Raw genomic sequence first — 6,441 nt, 5'->3', positions numbered from 1 at the left:
AAACAATGTGTTGGCCTCTGGCACACTGTCATCTTATTACTCTGCACAAACAGCAGAACTAGTGGCTTTAACTGAGGCCTGCAAATTAGCATCTAAAGCGGTCATGATCTACACTAACTCCCCATATCCCTTCGGAGTAGTTCATGACATTGGAGCACTATGAAAACATCTCTGTTCTCTGAAATCTGACTGTAAACATATTTTAAACTGTGGTTTGCATGTTTTTCCATGTGTGTCGAAGCATTTCCAACTAAACATGTTGACAGAAGTGCCGTCGCAAAAGCTCTTTTGACAGAGATCATTCCAAGGTGGGACATACCTAAACCTTAACTCCAGTGATAATGGCATCCATTTTATTAAGAAAGCCCGAACAAGAAGTGAGTGCTCTGTAGGGGTTCAAGCTAAAAACACTCTGTGCCTCCCATCTACAGTCAGGTGGTGCTGTGAGCATGAAAATGGCACTTAAAAAGCAGATTGGCTGAATGTTGTGAAGACACCAAGTTACCCTGAACAAAAGCACTTCCGCTTGTTCTCGTGTAAATGCGTACACGCACACGTGCACGCACCTCACTTAACTTTTATGAAATATTGTTTAAACATCTAGATAACACTGGAGGGGAAACCAGCACACAACTAACTCCACAAAAATAACTAACATCTACTGCTTTATTAGAACATAACATGTTGAAATATTGCAAAAGTCTGTCACGGTCCCTTTCTGTCTCCACCAGGCGGTGAAAGCTGCACTACCCGTTCCAGCGGCCTCTGGACCGCTCTACACCTTCTGGCCAGGACAGTGGGTTGCTGTGAAGGACCACAGGCACCGCCACTGAAAGTCCAAGCGCCGGTTAGGTCCGAACCAGGTTCTGCTGACCCACACCGTTTGAAGGTCGCAGAGATGGCCACGTGGATTCACGCCAGCCACTGCCGCCTCTTCACTGGAGAGCCCAGTAGCTGCCCCTAATCCAGCCCATAATTACTCTGAGGTGTTCAGAGCGTTCCTGTGTGGCCACCATTGGAGCTGTTGCCTTTACCATCTTGTGCCTCCCCTTGTGGGGGTCCGTTTGGAGAGACCCTGTCCATGCGTCTCCCACCAAAGGTGGAAACACGAAACACTCAGCAACCGCATAGTTTGTGGATTATTGCCCCATACCACTTCTTCTAACGGCTTGCTGATTCCCTATCCCGCCTTAGTACACATTTCCACTCAAACTTTTCACTGGAAAAGCAACCACACTCAACCTTTTCACTGGAAAAGAAATCAGACTCAAACTTTTCACTCGAAAAGAAATCAGACTCAAACTTTTCACTGGAGAAGAAATCAGACTCAGACTGTGAATCTTACCCCGGGTGAAGAATGTAACGGAAGTTATTATGTTCTTCGTGATCCTCACACCTTTACTGCACCGACTAATGCTTTTTGTGTTCGATCTCGATCAGTGTAAATGTAAAAAAAAAAAAATATATATATATGGTCTCAACTTCTTTGTTAACCCTTCTGTCTGTATTACTCGTCAGGACCCCAAAGGCACATATTTGGGTCCCACTGCAGGATGTAATATCCCTCTTAATGACTCCTGCTCTTTCTTCCTTCCATGATAAATTTGCTGTTTATTGGAATTGTGCTACCGATTTTGTTGTTTACTTGTTGTGTTATTCCCTGCACCAGAGCTCAGAGAATCAAACTGTTCAATATCAACTCCTTTCCATGACTTCCCCTGTTATTAAGAATTGTGAGAGTCCAGCAGCGACAGTGATGATGAAGAAGACTATAATCCGTAAATATCCATATGCTGTACCTTTATGAAGTTTTGACTTGAAGTGTTACACATTGTCATTGTAAGTACGGATGTTTGGTTTACTGTGACTGCACACACATTTAAGAAAATTTCCCAAGTATCATATGGTGTGATTAACATGTAATCAAAAGGGAGGAATGTTATGGAAAATTTTACTCCATGTGTACTACGAAGGTCTCATAGAATCTGTCATATGAAATGTATCTGAAATGTCTTAGAATACTACATGCACAGCATATTGGGTGTTTTGTTTCCCATCAGTTTGTTCCCTTTATTCTGTTTCTCACACTCTGTACATGTGGGAAGAGTCACCCAGGCTCTTTCTCACTGGACTTCATCTCCTTCTCAGCCTTGGGAGATGGTAAATAGTCATGTAGTCTCTTTTCTCACACTAGGGGATTGATCGTGCCCTGCCAGGTGGGCAGTGTCTCTATGTGGCGTGATGGGGGAGTGATCTGTGTAGTGTGATGGAAATGTATAAGTGTTCATGTTTGCCTTTTCTCGGGGCCTCTTTCTCTCCTCACCGTGTGAGAGAGGGGTCTTCGAACGCTTATCTTGCCTTCGAATAAATGTTCGTTGAGACCAGATCGATCTTGGGCTTCCTTTTTGAATAGATCTTCTCACTCTTTATTTTCACTCTTTGGTAATGGGAAAAATTCCACAACAACGCCTAGGGTTAGCTGAACACACACATCCAGTTGAGGCCCTGCAGAAGAAGTACAGGCACCTGAGAGATCTGCCCCTGCAGCCGTTGCACCTTGTACAACCTGTATTGCTGATAGGCTCTGATCACCCTCATTTGATCACACCAATAGAGCCAGTACACCTTGGCCCCCTTGGAGGCCTTGCAGCAGTTAAGACCCGCCTCGGATGGACTCTCCAAGGCCCAGCACCGGGATTAAGACACTGTCTGTCTGAACAGCAGTGCCTGTTCACTTCTATTCTGTCACCAAAAGCAGACATCTACAGTCATGTTGAGAGACTGTCGCAACTGGACAGCCTGCCCTGGAGAAGTGAAAAGGCCTGCACCCGCTCACAACAGGACAAGGAAGCCATAGCCCTTCTGGAGAGCAAAACCATAAGAGTCGATATAGAAGGAGTCCAGCGATATGCCACTCCTCTCTTACGTGTTCAGAACATGCCTCCAGTCAAGGCACCCAAGGAGGCAGTCCTACCTCAACTCAGAGCCACAGAGAAAAGACTGACTAGAGATCCAGAGAAAGCACAGGCCTATAATGCCGAAATTACAAGGTTGGCGACTGCAGGCTACATCAAGAAGCTGGAACATGGCAATGAAGACACTCCAACCAGCTGGTATATATCCCCCACCACATGGTAACCCATAATGGGAAATACAGAGTGGTCTTCAACTGCTCATTCGAGTTTAAAGGTGCAAACCTGAACAAGCTCCTTCTCCCAGGACCAACCCTGGGATCCTCTTTGTTGGCAATGCTATTAAGATTCTGTGAACATGCTGTTGCCCTCAGTAGCGACATTCGGGGCATGTTTCACCAAGTCAGGTTGCTCCCTGAAGACCAACCCCTCCTTAGATTTTTGTGGAGAGACCTGAAATGCGAAGAGCCGCCCAACATCTACGAATGGAGAGTACTCCCATTTGGCACTACCTGCTCTCCCTGCTGTGCCACGTTTGCTTTCCAGAAACATGTCATTGATCACAGTATCGAGGGTGAGGACATAAGAGAGGCAGTCCTGTAGTCATTCTACGTTGACAACTGTCTACGAACTCTGAAATCTGAGGATGAAGCCAAAACCCTCGTCGGGTAACACATGCAAAAGCAAATGATAGACAAAAATGTAGGTTTTTGCAAATTGCAACCAACAAGAGTGCAGTGAATCAACCATAGGTTACACAAATTGCAAAATGAACCTCTGGCATCCTAGCGCCAGGCCCTGATTATTCATAATGCCAACTGCGCGTAAAAAAATGTACGTAACTAAATTACTCACATACAGAGCTCATCTCCCTCTCTCTTTTTTTCTCCTCGCCGCTTTCCACACCTGTGGTGTTGAAAGACGCACAACGACCTGGCCGCACAGCAGCTTTTAATTCATAGAATTCGTGGGCTTCAGTTACCAGGCTATATATATATATATATATATATATATATATATATATATATATATATATATATATATATATATATAAAATAATTATTTACAATATTTATTTATTAAAAAGAGAGATAGATAGATAGATAGATAGATAGAGAGAGAGAGTGAGTGAGAGCGAGCTGTTTTCACAATAGTGTAACGGTTCATGTTTGAAATGCAATAGTTTGTTTGTTGTTCAGAAGTGTTCTTAAATCCTACACTGCAAAGTGTCAGTAAATGCATGCAGCTGCATTCGCGCTCTCCCTGTGTAGAGGGACAGAGCGGAGAATGTGCAAAGCTGCTGTGAGTGAGCCGGCTAGAGAGAGTCAGTTGAAGTGTTATACAGCAAGTTGCTTATTCTCTGCCTTTTTAGTGGCTGACAGCGACGAGTTGAGCTGATGAACGACCTTGTCGCCCTTGCAACGTCCTGACGGACATTATAATATCAAAAAAATGAAAAACCACCCAATCTGGCAACACTGGTAGCGTATGTCTGTTTGTGAATGGCTGAGTGCGCATGTGTGTGGGTGGTGGAGTGAGAGTGGCGCGTCAATTCATAACAGGCGTTATCTCGAGACACTTTACAAAAGCAGGTAAAGGACCTTACTGTTTGTCTGTTAACATTAACAAAAGAGCAGGTAACAAGACCATGCTCATTGTTATGTTTACAAAAAGCAGGTAAAGGACCTTACTGGGGACAGAGTTAGGCAGAGAGAGAAGTCAGCTTCAAAAAGTGTACCGTTCAAGTTAAGTGAGCAGAATAAAGCCCAGCAGCCTCAACAAGGCCAGACTGTCGTGTCTCATTTTACCAGATGCTTCACCACAGTAAAGTGACTGGGGTTAGCCCCGAAGTTGGAGGACACTTCGGCCCTGGAGCAGAGTCTCCCCTGTGCGCTCTGACTACGGTTAGAACGCCAAAGCAGGAAAAGTTAACACCTGTTCTCCTCCACGTGTTGTTATGCTGCTCAATGGATTGCCTGTAACGCCTGTCAACGCTGTCAATTTGAGTGGCCACATTTAGTGTTCCAAGTAATCCCAGTTTCACCACACAGTCCAGCTGACTCCCACTGCTCTCATGTTTCGAGATCCTTTCAGAAAGATGTTTCAAATCTTTGAACTCAATCCTCGCCTAATAGCAAACACGGAACACAGAAGAGCGCCTTCTTCTTGGTGCTAACTGTTAGCCACTTTTCCTTTGAGAACCAATCCACATTAAATCTTCAATTTGTTTTCCCGGCAGTTTGAGTGATGACATATCCATCGGTTGGAATGCTCCATTACACTTTACCTCCAACTTCTCCTGCTAATTCAGGGTTTCAAAACTGTGCGCCAATAAGAAATCCACTTTATTTATCTTCACAACTTCGCTAGCTTTTAAATCCTCCCGCTTGCAGACTAATTCATTGATACAGTCACAGACAGACAGCCAATCAGCCGGTCCTTTCTGAATAATCAGCCAATCAAATCTAAAAGAACGCATGACGTTTCAGTGGGGCTACGAGCTGTGAGCTTCACTTGTCATATTTTTAATCAGATTACATAGACAAACACTCTGCGCATGCGTATTAGCACTTTCCCCGTGCAATACACATTGTTCGACTGCAGACACAAACTGGAGTATTTAAACTTTATTTTTAGTTAAAAATGAAATAAAATGTAAATAATCCGATGCAAATGACGAACATGCTTATCATAGCTAATACCTTATGACATAATATGTAACAAATAATGATAACTTGATTTGTTTGCACAGTTCTTTCTAACACTAATATGTGGGGCTGTGCCCCACCTGCCCCTAATGACCAGTCGCCACTGGTGTTATACTGCAGTAAGAGTGTTTAACTGTAGTCAGCTAACAGCTAAGACAGAACTCTGTCTCACTCAAACAATAGACTGGTATAGTAATGACGTATTTTTGTAGGCAAACCTGAAAAAAATGGCGCCGGTGGTTCCTACGAAAATTCGCCTATGGGATTTTTGCATTGGATTTTGGATCATTGCAGAAAATAAGCTGTGTCAAACACACGTTTCTGACGCGTTGCAGTTTTGTTCAGCGGGATAATCTTTACAGATAAACATCATTTATATGAAGTTTGAAGAGTTAATGCAGCCAAGAGAAGTAAAATGCTAACGTTATGCGCTAGCGAACTACACCGCGGTCTTTTTATAATGACGTCACGACCGTTATGCTTCATAGATCTAATCAGTGGATTTGACAAGATAGCTAAACGTTAGCTTAATAAGTTGTTTATTAACCTAATATTTACAAGAGCACTGAAAAACAAGACTAGAGGCTGTAAGGAGGATTAGTGAGAGAGTTCCCGGCGTGATGACGTGTAATGTCTGTGACAACCACTATAGTTTCAGTTAGCTACTCGTTAGCAACCGCTGTTTAAAGTTCGCGTAAAAACTTTTAAATTCACAAGTGGGGTCTTAGCTAACGTAGTTTTTCTCATCTAACAAAACATCAACATCTCTTCATCTTGTGTTAACCACAGTCTAAACACAAACCCATTCAAAATCCCCATTG

This window comes from Symphodus melops, assembly GCF_947650265.1.
Source record: "Symphodus melops genome assembly, chromosome: 3".
Lineage (NCBI taxonomy): Eukaryota > Metazoa > Chordata > Actinopteri > Labriformes > Labridae > Symphodus > Symphodus melops.
This window is presented reverse-complemented; position numbering follows the sequence as displayed.